The following is a 17,298-nucleotide window of genomic DNA, read 5'->3' on the forward strand; positions in this document are numbered from 1 at the left end:
TTTTGAAGCTCAGTTGGCAGCACACATGCCCTGTCAGGCTCTTCCAGGCAGGCCGGTCTATCAAGTCTTCTACAGATATCTGTTAGTTTACCCGAGATTGCCCTCTTCTTTCTAGTGATGAAGAGCTGGAGGTTTGTGGTCTACTTCAATCATCTCTGCATGCTCCACCAGGACTGATGCTGGCCTCTTGCAGGATATAGGACGGTCTTTTCTGTCTGTGTCTAAAAGGAAGCATCTGAGGCATCATCAGCTTCTATAGGATTTGCGTGGGACAATGCCATATTTGTTCTCCAATTATACTCAACAACAAGAATTCTCCAGCAAAATAAGCCAGCCCTTGGTCTCCAAATTGTCTTTACTCCAAGCTATGCCCATAGGATATGAAGACTTCTATGAGCAGGGTAGTAATGAAGGTTCCCCGTGTTCCATGTCCTGTGAGTCAGTGTTGAATGGAAAAATTCTTCTCAAAGTACATGACTATATCAAAACTCTTCTTCAACGATAGATAATCAAACTATCTCCCCATCTTTTCTTAAATCAGACAGAAAAATTTGTCTTTTTCATCAAGGAAATGAGAGATTGAATATACCTAGTAGAATGTTAAGTCTCCCACGTGGCCAAACTAGAGCATTTCATTCCTAGTAGAAAAAAAAACATGAAATAGATTTCCTCATTCCCCAAATCCTAGAGCATCATCTGCTAATGTGTGAAACAATCCCACACCAGTTAGGATTTAAAGGGGTATTTATTTTGGGGGGTAAAACTTACTAAACACCAACCGTCAGGAAAGGAACCTAGTCGCTGGAGCAGGAGCCAGAATCAAGTGCCGGAACCAAGAGAGCAAGCTGAGGCTTGCCGCTCTTTTTTAAAGAGAACTATACCATGCCCCAGTGGGCTGGTATTTCAGTGGCTATTGGCTGAAGGAGCGGAAGGTGCTCCCGCAGCAATCCGCAGTGGTTTGTCCACTCGTTTTACACATTTTCATAGATGTGAGTGTCATTTTCCCTCCAAACTCTTTTCAATCAAGACAGGATAGCTTGGAGCACTCACTTTAACTTCTTTCTGCCAGGGTGGGACACTACCAAGAGTTCTGAGCCCTGAACAAAGGAGAAGAACAAGAAGGATGGAATCCAGGTGAGGTGTCACTCACCTGTAATGTAATGGCAGAACTTGGGAGGTGGAAGCCAGGGCTTGAGGAGTTCAAAATATGTATAGTGAGTTCAAGGCCAGGCTAGGACACATGAGACTCAGAACAACTAATAAACAAATAACGCATACACAAATACAGATGATGGGGAAGAAAAAGGGGAAACTGATTATGACAAGGAAAGGGAGAAGGGAAAAGGAGAAAGAAAAATATAATGAAAATGGAAAGGGGAATGGGAAGACAGGAAAGGGGCCTGGTTGCAGAGATTCTAAGAGCAGTTGTGGTAGCATCGTGATTGAAAGGGGACATAAGAGACAATTTTAGAGGAATGAGCACGTGTTGCCTTTCTTGCTGCTACTGGTGGTGGAACTGGGTGGTACATCATCAGTGTCAAAAGTGATTAACTAGAAACTTTGAAACAAGAGAATAAGGCCTGATGTTTCTGTCCAGTTCTACCATTTTCCCTGTCCGTGCCCAGGTTCATCATTTTCCCAGACTAAGTTATTCTACAAACTGATAGGACCTCTCTAGATGCTGTGATGCCTGGTCATGACTGCAAATGACCAGAAGAGTGGGGAGTGTGCTTGGCTTATCATCAAACTCATCGAGATGGTGATGGCAAAGCAAATTTAGTCATCCCCAGATACAAAGGGGTTGAAGATCCTGCAAAGGGAATCGTAAGGAAGGCTTTGGGATGTAGAGACTAAGTAGCAATGGGGTGGACAGTGCAGATTCAGAACCTGAAGACTCAAGAAGTTCCCCTCCATGCTCCCCAACACTCACATCCCTCCTTCTGCATCATACAGGTTTTAGAATGCAATATGTATTGTTCTTAGACCAAAGGGCTCCTCCAGCTTTCTCTAGAGTCCAGTTTGAGGGTAGAAAAGGAGAGGAAGAAAAAGATAATGACTGTAAGTGAGAGGCACAGGTCTGATACGTGGGCATGCCAGACTCTTCACACCGTGACACATGACTGATACATGGGCATGCAAGACTCTTCACACTGTGACACATGTCTAAAACACAGGCAAGCAAGACTCTTCACACTGTGACACATGTCTGAAACACGGGCATGACAGACTCTTCACACTGTGACACATGTCTGAAATGCAGGCATACCAGACTCTTCACACTGTGACATGTGACTGATACATGGGCATGCCAGACTCTTCACACTGTGACACATGTCTGATACACATGCATGCCAAACTCTTCACATTGTGACATTGACAGCTACAAGTTCACATTCAGAAATTTTATAGCCCAGTTGCAAAAAGCAGAAACAAAAATATCATATTATTTGAAGTAAGATTTGTGGTCTATTTGAGGATATATTCATAGACATGCTGGGTAAATACTACCTGAGGGCTGAAGATTGAACACACATCTCCATTTCAGCCCTATTCATAGGTAGTCTGTAAGGGTAAAAAATAGTCCTGAACAAAATGAATTCTAGTACTCCATACTAGTACTCCATACTAGTACTCCACACTTACAGTTTATTTTTGTTTCCCTGTTAAACTACATCATCTAAAACAGAGCAGTGAAGATATTGTCTGTTAAACTAAGATACTGGAATTACCCTTCAATACTTAATCTAGGTCTTTGACTTTTCTTCTTTCTTTTCTTTCTCTTTCAGTTACTTGCAATCTTTGGGCAACTAAATAACTCATCTTTCCATGCCTACAATGGCCAACTATTAAACTGGCCCTGGAAAGAGCTCTGAATCAGCGGTCCGGAAAAGGACCTCAGCATGGACCATGAGCTGGGACCCTGCTGTGGCTGAGAGTGGGGAACTGCACCCTGCACTGCAGCCCATGCCTCTTCTTGGTTACTTGCTGCTTTGTGCTGTGTAACATATTCATTCCGTTGATACCAGCTTTCCCAGATTTGGTTTGTCTCTGTTTCTGGGAAAACCTATAAGAAACATAGTGGAGCGATGGGCCTGACTTTCAAGTCTGGTTTTTCTGTCCTCTTGTCTCAGGAAATGAGCCAATGAAACCCTCTGTTTTTACCATTTGGCCTTAAATTGGAGGTTAATCACCTACAGTCATTTATATTTCTGCAATGCATTGATTGCCTAGCATTAGCCATCCAATTGTTGGTTCTTATAAGAATGTAAGAACTTCCTTGCTCCATCCCCACACAGTTAATCTGTCAAATGCTGCCATTTTCCCTCCCAGCGTCCTTCCCGATATACCATTCCTCCCACTACACCACTAAGTGTTGTACAATCCTTCTGCTGCTATATTAGTGGAGCTATTATCATTGTGCCTATGTCAAGGGATGTTTACACACACACACACACACACACACACACACACACACAACTCCAAAATTCCATTTGCTTCTACTTCCAAGGACAACTCCCAGTACCAATTATTGGATAAGGGAGGGTCCTAGAAACAGACTTGAAAATGGAGATTTGTGTGTGTGTGTGTGTGTGTGTGTGTGTGTGTGTGTGTGTCTGTTAATTTTCTATTGTGAGAGACAACAGTGACAAAAAAAAAAGAGGAGAGGGCTTTTCTGGCTTGGGAAAAGCACGGTAGCCGAAAGATGAGGTCAGCCTGCCGAGTCAGGAAGCAGAGTGATCACATTCCAACCACAGACAGACAGGACAGAACCATTCTATAAAACCAGTGAGATGCCACTCTCAGGAAGACTTCACCTCCTAAACATCCCTAAACAGTGCCATCAACTGGGTACCAAATCTTCAAAAACTCATTTAAACAGCAACAAAAGGTAAAGTGCCTATTGAGAAATGTTTCTGGTAGTAACACATGAAAGGTAAGAAGGCAAGCAAGACCAGGTAGGCACAGGAACAAGCTGAACAATGAGAGCCAACAGAAGCTCAGACTGATGCTCTCAGGAACGCTAAAGTGTGCATAGTTTGGAAGACATGTCCCAAAGTGTGATGGTCAATGGAGAAAGCAAAACTTTGAACTACTTCCTTTCTGATTCAGAGCCCAGATGTCACTCAGCTATGAGCTCCATAATGGATGACTCTACTTGCATTCTCTGAGGATCCAGGTCCTAGTAAGTTATACTGCAACAAGCTTCTTATGGTACATTTTCAACAAAGATACTGCCCTAGTTAGGATTTCGCTGTGATAAAACATCATGACCAAAATAAATTTAGGAAAGGAAGATTAGTTCAGCTTACAACTCTCAGGTCACACCCCATCACTGAAGGAAGCCAGAGCAGGAGTCAGCAAAGGGGACTGGAGACCGGAATTGAAACAGAGGCCATAGAGGAATTCTGCTCACTGGCGTGAGTATGGCGTGAGTCACTCTGCATGTCTTGCTCGGCCTGCTTTCTTCTAGCACCCAGAACCACTTGCCCAGGGGTAGCACTACACAGTGAGTTGGACCCACCCATGTCAATCATTAGTTCAGACAATATACTACAGATTTGACTATAGGCTAATTTTATAAAGATATTTTTCTCAATTAAGATTCGTTATTTCCAAATATGCCTAGGTTCATGCCGAGAAGACAAAACTAAGCCAGCACAGGTCTCACTGGGATCCTAACTTTCTTGTGTCCCTTTAAAAGAAAGAAACAATAGCATGTTAATAAACTTTTTTTTAAAAAAAAAAGGCCCAGTACACCGAGCAGTGGACAAAATTTCCAGACTTTCTATGACTTCTTGGAGAAACAGGAAAAGACATTTTTTTAGAAGACAAAACTGAAAGACAATGGCAATTTTAAGTAGGACAGAGTATCCTGACACGTGTGTGAAACTGCCGTAATGAAACACATCTGCTTGTATGTTCACTTTAAACAGTAATTATTTTTTGCAAATAATATTTATGAAACAAGAACTCTTCAGCTTGTTTAAGCTAGAATGTTAGTTTATGAACAGCGTGGGCATTAAGGGTGCGGCCATTAAAATCCATAACTAGCTGTGTATCATGTCCTAAGGACCAAAACAAAAGAAACTACAAAAGGAAGGATTTCAGTGAAAAAAGTTTCTTGAAGTACAGGTTTAATAGTTTCATAGACAAGTATTAAGCAAGTTTCTGATTCAGAAACACTCAAAAACTATGATATATTCTTTTCATATGTTTTATTACATAATAATAATAATTAATATCTGTGGAGTGCTTCCTAATAAGTTCAGTAAAATATTGCCCTGCTTGTTTAAATATACCATTTTCCTTTACATCTTTGTCTGCAGTTGGCACATGTATTTAGTTCAATTCTCATACACCCAGGGGCATATATTATAAAATTACTCTCTTAGATATGGGAACATATTATTACAGAATTAATTTCCAATAAGATACTTTTAATGCACAACAAATGACTAATGATTCTTTTCAACTAATTGTGTCTTTGCCAGGTTATGTTCTGCAACTTTTTGAAACATTAATACCCATGTTTACATCCTGGAGAATGGCATAAAAGGATACTTTAAAGCCCTGTGAGAAGAAAGGGCCATGAATGTCCATATAATTGGCTTATGGCCACTTATCAGCTGGCCTGTAATTTTTAAGTGTTTATTTTATTTGAGGGAGTGCGTGCACACAAATGCATCCATATGAAGACCAGAAGACAGCTTCAGGCTTCTGCTTTCTATAATATGGGTTTCTGTGGAGTCAAATTCAAGCAGGTAAGCTTCATAAGAAGCCTCTTTACCCACCTGATGAGCCACCTCACTGGCACCCCAAGAGTTATTTACGCATGAATTTGCTTGCTTGATGCTTATGTGTTTTGTTTTTTTGAGACTTTTTTTTGTATTTTATCCTAGGCTTGCCTGGAACTTTCTATATAGCCCAGCTTGGGCTTGAACTTGTAATTTCCCTGCCTCAGCATCCCTAATGCTGAGATTTCAGGTGTGTGCCGCTATGTCCAATTTTACAAAATTTTTCTATTACATGAAACTTGATTTCTAATTTTGTCAGAGATTCAGACAAGGTCATGCTCAAGTTCTGTAAAATATTTTAAAATCTTAAATTGTCTTTTTCCTTCCTATAGCAAATGCCTCAGACATTGTTTTCTATTTCCTTTTTGCGACTTGAAATATCTTTTCTAATATCTTCACTAATGGAACCAACTAAAATAATACCATTAATGAAATGCAAAACTCAAGAATTTCCTTTGGTTCCATTTAGGTGGGGAGGAATTTTAATTTTCTCCTCCAGTATTAATGAAGTACATGTGTCCCTATACACAGTCACACAGAGATTCCCGCCCCAAGTGTCCTGAATTATATTCTATAATTATTGAAATAAATCAACCTTTTTGAAAGAGATCCAGTCATGAATTTAAAATCGCAGAAAGACACTGTACAATTGTGATTCAACAACTGTCACTTCCTGGAAGCACTTTTCTAAAGTTAGGAATAAGAAACAATTGTTCAAGTTTAAAAATAAAACACTAAATCTGTGGTAAATAACTTATAACTTTGTTGAGTACCTGTATCTTAGCAAGTTAAAGACAAATTCAAATGCATTTGGTAGAAATGAATTGAAAACCCACAAAACCTAAATTCACCTGAGACCACTTGAGCGTCTGCATGGAGACTGGCAAATTCTCCAGGAAGTGACTGTGGTTCTACAGGAGTGGAGTCCTCGGGGTAATGGGTCACAAGCCCTAGGCCTGGTCAACTACATCATCCATTCATCGGAACCATAGTGACAAACACCTGAATGGGAACTTGACCAAAAATACCCACTGGAAAATTCATTCTGGAACCAATTCCTGCCTTACCAAACACTGATTCGAGCTATGTAAAAAATCTTTCCCGGGATGAGTGGGAGAACAAGAGTCCCACAAACAACTTCTTTGTGGATATTGATGTCCTAAAAATGTCTCCTTTACTTTCTAGTTGTCCAGCTGATGTACTTTAGTCAAAAGAGTCACATCATAATTTGGGATGCCGTACACCCAGAATACCAGCACTTGGGAGATGAACACAGGAGTATAAGGGGTTCAAGGATCTACACTGAGACATCTATCTCAAAAAGAAAATCATGTCTGTGTTTCCTACTGTGTGTATTCCCCAATCTTGCTGCTGTATCAAGAGGTTCCTTCCACAAAGCTAGCCAGCATACCGGTTAGAACATTGTCTCTATGTTGCTGTAACTTAGAATGTGTTTGCTCTGAATGAAGAATCTCCACAGTCTCTGAAGAATTTTCCCAGTGTAATTAGATAATGCTCCCTGATTCCTCCCTGTGCTGTCCAAAGGCTAAATATCTGTGACTCTAATTGAAAAAGCTCATTAACTTTAAACACAGCTAAAGTTATTGAGGGAAAGCATCTCAGTAGAAATCCTCTACTAGTCCTTCGGTAGGAGAGGAAGGGAAGGTTTGTGCATTCTAAACCAATTCATCCTACCATCGTCTCACTTGTTTCGGATGTCTGTCTGTGTGCTTCACAGGGAAAACACAAACACGTGTAGCCATGCTGGAGGAATCCTTTTCATTTGCTGGGTATTTAATAGACTTTAATACTTTAAATTAAATTGTCCTTTTGGGTAACTAGAGAACAAGTGGAGGAAAATTCTCTTTATGTTTTTCCCGGTGATCAATGAAGAAAGACGTATTTAGAATGTTAACACCAGCCTCCCTAATGAAACAGCACTTTAAATAACTAATAACCAGAAATAATAGCACCGCTGTAGGGGTTTGCTCCAACACCTGAACTAGAATCTGTTTCAGTCTCTGAATCAGAGTCCCTCCACCTCAGCCCTGTGGGCACTGTGGCCTGGGTACTTCTTTATTGTCATCCTGCAATACTCTCTTTTACCGTGGACACTAGCAGCATCTTCCGATGCTGTGACAACTGGGCATATCCCCAGGAACAAAGAGCATCACATCAAAGGAGGGGGTTCTGGAAAATCATCTGCTGTTGACAGTCCCTGTTTTAGAGTCAAACACCAGATCAGAAGGTGACCACAGGCTGGTCGCATCAGATCAGAAGGTGACCACAGGCTGGTCGCATCAGATCAGAAGGTGACCACAGGCTGGTCACGTGTGTAAAACGACAGCATGAAGCTGCGAGCGATAAGAGCTGCACAAAAAAAAGTCCTAAAATGTGGGAAACTTTCCAGTTTATGTACAAGAAAAGGAGAAAGCAGAGGCCTGGAAATGAAGCCCATAGATCAGATGATTAAAAAATGCATCAGCTAATCATAGTGATGGCCCTTACTCAGATTTTAAAAATCACTGTAGCATTTGCAGATAAATCATATGGACACTGGCTGGATGCTGAATGGTTTAAAGAAACTGTTATGAACTTTAGTTGATACAATATTATAGTTACATACTTTATAAGATTTCTTATCTTTTAGGTTTATTTCTGTCGTCACTAATAAGTGGGGACATAGCTCAGTGGCACAGTATTTGCCCAGTGTGTCCTAGTTCCTGGATTCAAAACACAGTACATAGACACACACACACACACACACACACACGCACACACGCACACACGGGCACACGCGCACACACGCACACACGCACACACGAGACAATATGCAGAATTTGCTTCAAAGTAATATACAAGAAAGGGTAAATATGTGAGAAAATAAATGACAAGAATTGACCTTAAATGATTAATTTTAAAAGTTGAATAAAGGGCCTATAAAGAGTCATTATAAAACTGTTTTGTTTATATTTTTGAAGATTCTATTATGAAATTAAAAAAGCAAATTGTCTCCAGAAAGTATAGTTTCTCTGGGGGAAGTATGTCATAACATTCACGAAAATAAAAGCCTCAATAAAAAGTATATGTACATATTACATATACATATGTGTATAAATATATATCACATAATACACATCATATATACATGCATATATATACATCATATACATATTCATATGGTCTGGAGACTTTGCTTTGTTTTGTAGAACTTGCCCTTTTTGCATGATGTATTTGATTCAATCCCCAATAACATATCTCCATGTTGGTCATAAGGAAAAGAACTAGGTCAAAATATTTTAAAATAATCATTACCAGCAGATTTTGAGAGAAGGATCTCACTTTAATATAACAACCCCTCTTGTGAAGAGGGAAACATATAAGAATATCAAATATTGTAGTATAGTATTGTAGTGTAGTATAGAATTAGATCACCATTTTAGTGTGTGTGTGTCCATGAGCTTGTGCCTTTGTGTGTGTGTTTGTGTGTATGTGTGTGTCCACATGTACACCAGTGGAGGTCAGAAGACAACTCTCGAGAGTCAGTTCTTTCCTGCCACCTTGTGGGATTTGGTAATAAAATTCAAGTTTTCAGGCCACAAGTGTCTCTACCTATTTAGCCACCTCCCTCCAGCAGATAAAAATTTGAAGCAAATACATTTTAGTTTCCTCAGAGTGGGACTATGTTAAGACCACTACCTAACTCAGCTAAAATGTTTTTGCCATCAAATTCACTGCAGCAGTTCGGTAACTAATGTTTTTTCTTTCTGCCGATGTACGTTCATAATTTGCACATTCTGCCAGAACACATCATCTAACCACTGCCTTCCTCCCAACACGGCGCTTGCCTGAGGGCTCTTCCTCCTCCATTCTCCTGCAGAGGCAGCGGTTGTCTCTACAAAACCAGGCGTCCATCTCCTTATTGAAAACCTGAAATTCACCCACATTGATTATGAATTCCAAATCTGTTGGTCAAACTGTCCGTGGTGTAGCTGTTGGAAATTTGTGGTCCTAAAACTGCCTCCCTCCTGTGACAAACACATAAACCCCACTACTAAACTCCAGACCCCTCCAACTTGCCCATACACTTAGGGTTACTTAATCTTTCTGTATACTGCTCATTCCTAACATTTTGATATTTTGTATTCCTATGTGTATTACATTGCTTAACCAATAGCAACGGTTTTACAAAGGCGTGTTCCTTCTGCCACTGAGGATTAATCTCTTGGCCACACTCCTATCCTTCTGTACTTATTTCTCTGGTGGGCAATCCCTGTGTCCCTTTGAGTAAAGTAATTTTATCTATTATCACTGAGATTTCCAAAAAGACAAAAACTAAGCTTATTTAATCTTAAATATGCCTGGACAAAAGGTTGCATAAAATGTTAGGTGGATTGAGTATCTGAAGAAATAACTCAAGTAAACAGGCATGCAAAAAGATGGTGGGACTCAGAATTGTTACGTTGCAATAAACAAGAGATTAGCAATCCCTGTGAAATCTTCCAATCACCGGAAGAAGGCTTCTGTGAGAATCTCGAGGTGCGCAGTAAGGTTTGGGTTTTAAGTCTTCCCGGAAGTTCCTGTAAAGAACAGAAACAGCTAGACCCTGAGCACCACCTTAGAGCTGGGCAAGTGCTCAGACTTCTTGTTTTGGTCCCAAACTATGGGAAACAGAGACTGATGCAAATCTTAAGTCCTAACGCTCGGCTGCTAGAGAAAATATCTGGGGCAGGAGACCCACAGTGAGAAGAACGAGGAAGGGCAGAGTGTGCAATCCGCTCCGTGGAGGAATGCTGGGCTGCAGAGGCACTTTGGAATTAGCGCTTAAGCTTCAGAACCAGACACTAACATGGAAAAGGCCAGAGAACTCTGCTGAAGAACTACCCCTGGCCTCCTGGCCTCCCAGGTGCTTCGTGTGGATGTGCTTCTTCTCACCCATACCATCTGCTGGTGTTCCTGCAGACATGGACTAAGTTTTAGAGTTGAGATGTGAATCTTCCATCTTTGTTCTTCTTTTCTGTCCTTTTTAGCTGTTCTGGATCCCATCCGCATCCATCTTGCAGAATCACTTGTCTGTATCTGCAACAGGACAGCAACGATTTCAGATGGTGTCAAATCTGTAGTTTAACTGGAGGATCCTATGTGTTTGTCACCTTATCAATTAATGTTTTCTCATTTTGACAATAGACCATTTATTTGTATCCTTTTATTCCTAATTTTAAACTATTTTAATGAAAAGAAATACCCTAGTATCAAGTTGCTAGATTGATGTAGGTGGGTCTTCTGTATTTCTGTTGCTTTCATTGGTTAATTAATAAAGAAACTGCTTGGCCTGATAGGTCAGAACATAGGTGGGTGGAGTAGACAGAACAGAATGCTGGGAGAAAGAAGCAGAGTCAGGCAGAGGCAGAGAGCTGTCAGCCATGAAGCTGTCAGGTCAGACATGCTGAATCTTTCCCAGTAGGCCATGAGCTCATGGTGAGACACAGATTACTAGAAATGGGTTGAATCAATATGAGAGAGTTAGCCAATAAGATGCTACAGATAATGGACCAGGCAGTGTTTAAATGAATACCGTTTCTGTATAATTATTTTGGGGATAAGCTAGCCGGGAGCTGAGCGGTGGGAATGCAGCCCACCACCTTTTTGCTACACTAGATATTTCTTCCCACTCACTGTAGTGTCTCCGTATGTTGGTGTAAGATTTTGCAAAGTCAACTTATCCCACAGTAACATGGTCAATCCTCCTAAACTCCTGTAGGTTGTTGGAGAAAAGCCTAATTTCCTATACCCCCATCAATCTCTTAACAGTATAGATTATTCAATTTGGGAGCCTTCTTTTTCTTTCAGCAGGTTTTGTGTAGTCCAGGCTGGTCTTGAATTTGCTACACAGTGAAGGTTGACCTTGAACTGCTAATCCTCCTGTCTCCAACTAACAAATGTTGGGATTATGGGTGTAAACCCACGTGTCTGGCTCTGAAGTCTTCATTTTATTATTAGCAAAGTGACAATAATTGCAAACCTTCAATTTTTTTGTTTTTCAAGCATTGTTCTGATTTACACATAATCATTTATTAATCCACATACCAATTTAATCAAGTAGATATTTTAATTTGTCTATACTTTATAAATGAGGAATCTTTAACTATAGTGAAGTGAGTGAGTGAGTGAGTGTGTGAACACACAGTAGATATTATGACCATGAATGAAACTGAGGACATTTGACTTTTGGAAGTATTATTTTAATTGCAATTATTATATTAATTTCTTTCTTATAAATGGCAGAAAAATTAAAAGAGGAAAAATGTTTAATATCCTGACACAAGTTAGATGCTTGTGTAAAAGATGTTTGTTATAAGTTTTCCTGCATTTTGATTTAAATCTACTGATTTCAAGTATAATGCCTTCCATAAGGAAATTCCTTTGTTTATATAAGAGAATGAACACCATGAATAAAAATGATAAAATTTAAGCTCAAGTCATTAAGTTTCTTCAATCCTTTCTGTAGTGGTATATTATTTATATTTTGATAAATCTTACCTGAAGACCAGAGGCAAAGCTAAAGTCACTAGAGGTCAGGCAATGGTGACACACACATTTAATCCCAGGATTTGGGAGGCAGAGTCAGACGTAAATTCAGGTCCACCCTGGGCTACACAAGTTCACTGCAGAAACAAATTCAGCTAGTGGTGGTTCACACCTTTAATCCCAGTCCTAAAAAGTCACACGTCATTAATCCCAGCACTAGAGGGAATATAAAATGGGAGGCGAGAGAGGCTAAGTTTGTAGTCACACAGCCTTGGTAAAGGTGAGACTTCTGTAGTAGCTTGGTTGTTTTGCTTTTCTGACCTTTAAGTTGAACCCCAGTTTCTGTCTCTGGGTTTTTATTAATCATGCTACTCCTTTCCCAAGCCCTGTACTTAATTTTAAGTGTGTTACCATTTTACAAAGAAGTTTCCTCAAATTCTTGACGCTTCTGATCCCATGAGAGCTGGCTGTTAAGCAGAAAATCTACTACAAGAAGCAGCAACACTGAGGTTTCCAGCACAAAGAAGGAAGGGGACAAGAATTGGCACAGAGAGAAGAGGAGGGATGAGGAAACACAGGACAGATGCAAGGTCAAGTACGGATGTGAGAGCATCAGATAAAAATGTGTGGAAGAAGAGCCTGGAACAAAGTTACCTATACTAAAATCATTTTAGCAACATTGATTATTACATCCATGGAAGGGTTCATCTCCAGAAAATAAGTATCATTACAGACTTCTTAGAGTCAGTTAATAAATAAATGCTCTGCAGATCCCATTGACTTCAGAGATGCTGATAAATGCCTGTTAATGAAGAGAAGAGTCCCCAATGATGGAGTTGTATGATGTGACATGTCACCCTATACCAAGGAGACCAGAGAAACTATGTTGAGAAAGGGACAAGGAGACTCTGGCTTCCTGCAAGCTGAGTGAAACCTTCCACAGAGGGACTCACACAATATAGGAAGTATAAAATGCCTGTTTCCATTTTTTCATCATACCAAAAGGACCATCATTCTCCCCTGTCCGTGGTGTCCACCATATTTCCTCTACAATGGCCCTGCTAGAGTGACAGTTCTTAGATGAAGTCACACATGCAGATGCTCAACATCTGCTAATCCCAAATTGCACAACTCTTCAAGCTGAGGTCTATTCATGGGCGCTGGAAGAGTTGCTGACATGTTGTGTCCCAGTTGTGTATTCTGCAATTTTTGTTTTGTATGTCATGTTAGGGCATGTCTGGATTGCTGCTATCCATCTATAACACGTGTGGCTTGCATTAGGTTTTTGTTGTTGTTGTTGTTAAGAAGAAATAGAAAATCAGTTATTGCTGGACCAGTTTCCACAGATAACAACAGTAATTGCCCATATGAATTTTGTAAATGGGTAAGTTCTAGAGAAAGATGATATAACCATAAAAACAAAACCAGAAACTCTTCATCCAAATAGTTCTCCAGGGTGGGGGCAAAGCAGCAAGAGTGCTGGCCTGGCATGCTCTTTCCCAGGAGCACAGGCGGGAAAAGAACAGAGTTTAGCTGTTTGGTCTATTCCTAACAGGTTCGTCCTACCTTCTCCTGTCCTTCTCATTAAGACCAAGAACCTGTGTTGTCTGGGAAAGGTAGAGTTTAGGAGAAAGGGAAGAATCCTTGCACTGCTCTCAACATTCTCTATCAAGATTTTTGTACTACTTACCACCCTTGTGTTTTATCTACAAATGTTCCAAGTGATTAGCTAACATCTTGCTGTCCATACTAGATTTATGATTGTCCATCTTCTAATAATAGTAATAGCGGTATTTCTGATGCTCATTGTAGGAGAGTATCTCATGCTTTCTGTTTGGTTGGCTTGGGTTCATGCTTGGTTCCTTGTATATTTATTTAGATGTTTCTTTTGCCTTCTGATCAACATCCATCATACTCTTTCCTGATAAAGCACCTTAATATTTTTCTTTTCCTTTTTAAGTTGGCATATAAAGTAATGTGTTTTCTCATGGCATTTTCACATATATGCATTGTATTTTATCTTAATATCCTCCTTCCCTACTGACTTCTCTTCTTCTCATTGCCTCCTCTTACTGGTGACCTTTGCCCCCAAGTCACTGCTTCTTGCTTTCATGTCACATGTATTACATTGATTTCCCTTTTGTTCTCTCCTCCATGTCAACTCTTAAGAGTCTTTTCTACCTTTTCCCAGTCCCCTTTCTATTATGTTTACACATACACGTAAACTTTCTCTCTCTCTCTCTCTCTCTCTCTCTCTCTCTCTCTCTCTCTCTCACACACACACACACACACACACACATGCACACACACAAACACACACACATGCATGTGTGTGTATGTATTTAAATCTAGAGTATGTGTATTAAAAAAAGAACAATATTTAACTTTCTGGATCTGGTTTACTTCACCGACTGTGGCGTCATCTATTTTCCTGTAAGTGGTATCATAACATTTTCCTTCACAGATGAACAAAAGTCCATTGTTCATATTTACTGCATTTCACTATCCACGCATCTGCTGGTTATATAGGCTGGTTCCATATACTAGCTACTGTGAATAGTGCAGAAATGAACTTGAATATGCACGTATCTCTGTGGTATGTTGACTTACAACTCTTTGGCTTGGTATCCAGGAGGGACATAGTAGCGAGGTCGTATGGCAGGATTATATTCAGTTTTCTGAGAAATATTCGTACTGACTTCTATAGTGGCTACACCAGTTTGTAGCCCACCAAACTGATAAAAGGATTTTACTTGTCCTGCCTCTTCACCAGCATGGTTTGTTTTCTTGTTGATAATCATTTTCCCATTTGCACTCAGATGGATGGAATCTCAAATCAGTTTTCATTTATGTTTCCCTGAAGGCTAAGGATTATGAACATTTTTTAGTGTTTATTGACCATTTATATTTCACTTTAGAACTATCTATTCAGTTTCTTAGCCCATTTTTTTGATTGAGTCACTCCTTGGGTTTTTAATCTGGGAAGTTCTTAGTGTATTTTAGATGTACAAAAGAATTTCTATTCTATAGGCTTTCCTTTCTGGTGATGTTTTTCTTTATGTATTGAAGGTTTTTAATGTCATGTAATACTGTTTATTAATTCTTGGGATCATTGCCTGAGCTGCTGGAATCTTATTTAAAATGTCCTTGACTATGTTTCTACCTTGAAGTGTGTAAAACACTCTTTTCCTTGAGGTTGTTCAGTTTCTCTTTCACATAAATTTTAAGGTTTTTTTTTTTTGGTTCTGAAAATAGTATCATTGGAATTTAACAACAATTACATTGAATTTCTATACCAGTTTCTATACCAGTCATTTTCACTATATTAATTAAGCCTAATATGAATATGGAGTTCTTTCTATATTCTAATGTATTCTTCAATTTCTTGTCTCAATGTCTTGACTAGGTTTATACTTAATTGTCTTATGAATTTCAAAGCTATTGTGAATGTTATTTTGTGATGATTCTATGATTTCTTTCTCTGCTAGTTCCTTATTGCTCTCTAGAAAGCCCAATTATTTCTGTAAGTCAGTTTTATATCCTGCTACTTCATTGAATGTATTGATAAGATAAAAGAGTTTTCTGGTGGGGGTCACAAAGATATTTTAAGAATGTGATCAAGCTATTTGACGTATTCCTTTTGTATGGTATCTATTGTATTACCTTTTCTTGTCTTACTGCTCTACCTATGATTTCTAGTTCTACACTGAATAAAAATGGAGAGAGTGGGTGTCCTATTCTTGACACTGGTTTTAGGGGAAATGCTTTCAGTTTTTTTTCACTTCAAATAAATTTGGCTGCAGATTTCTTATATACAGGTTTTATTGTGTTGAAATATATTCCTTCTAGTTCTGTTTTATCCAGAAATTTTATCAGGAAGGGATATTGAATTTTGATAACAGTCTTTTTCATATCTATTTATTTAATTATGTGATTTTTAATGTCAAGTCTATTTGTGTGTCATTAGTATATCTCTGATACTTGTATAGAACTTTTGAATTTACAAATGCCAGAAGTACTTATTTACTGTTCTACATCAAGGGTATATTAATTTTCCATCCATGTATCATAACTTTGTTCATACAGATAGTCTGTCTTCCACAAGTTATTATATATTGGCTCTTGGTATTGATGATGTATTACACTAATTTGACCAAGTGAGAAGAAGGCTGCAACCACTCTGGACTTGTGAAATCATACTGCATTGTAAGAAGAAAACTAAGTTCAACCAAAATTTAAGGGTCTTCTACTTCAGTGAATCTTCTATAGCCTTAGTGGTATGGAGCAAGCTGAGACATTCCCTTGAAGGTAAAAGATTAAGGTGTTACACATGGTGCCTTTCATCAACCAAAAAGAAGTTTGGCCTTTGTAGGAAGCTTATTCCTCATGCTAGTGTGTTGCTCTGGCCCATGTAAAAAGTGACTAGGAAAAACTGCTAGATTTGAGTGGAATCCAGAATAGAAGATGGCTATTCAACAAGCCCAGACTGCTGTTTAGACTTCTCTGTCATTTGAGTCACACTATCCAATTTATCTGATGGTACTTGAGATATTGGGGGCATGTAGGGAAGCTATTTGGCATCTCTGATAGATTACATCAATGAATCATAGCCGATATTCTTGAGATTTTAGAGCAAGACCCTTGCATTTCCCAAAGAAAACTAGTTTGCCTTTGAGAAATAGCATGTGACTTATTAGTGGGCCTTTGTGGAAGCAATCTGTTTCACAACGAGCCATGAAATCTGAGCTGACCATTATGAGCTGGGTGCTATCTGACCCACCAAATAATAAATGAGATGTTTGCACCAGCCATCTATCATAATATGAAAATGGTATATACATGATTAGGCTTGAGTAGGCCCTGAAGGCCTAATCAAGTTACATAAAGAAATTGTCCAAATGCCCACGGCTTCTACTTTTGATATAGTGTTCTCCTTCCACAGTGAGCACCTACAGACTCATAGGGTGTGCCCTAG

This window comes from Myodes glareolus, chromosome 3, assembly GCF_982192425.1.
Source record: "Myodes glareolus chromosome 3, mMyoGla1.1, whole genome shotgun sequence".
NCBI lineage: Eukaryota > Metazoa > Chordata > Mammalia > Rodentia > Cricetidae > Myodes > Myodes glareolus.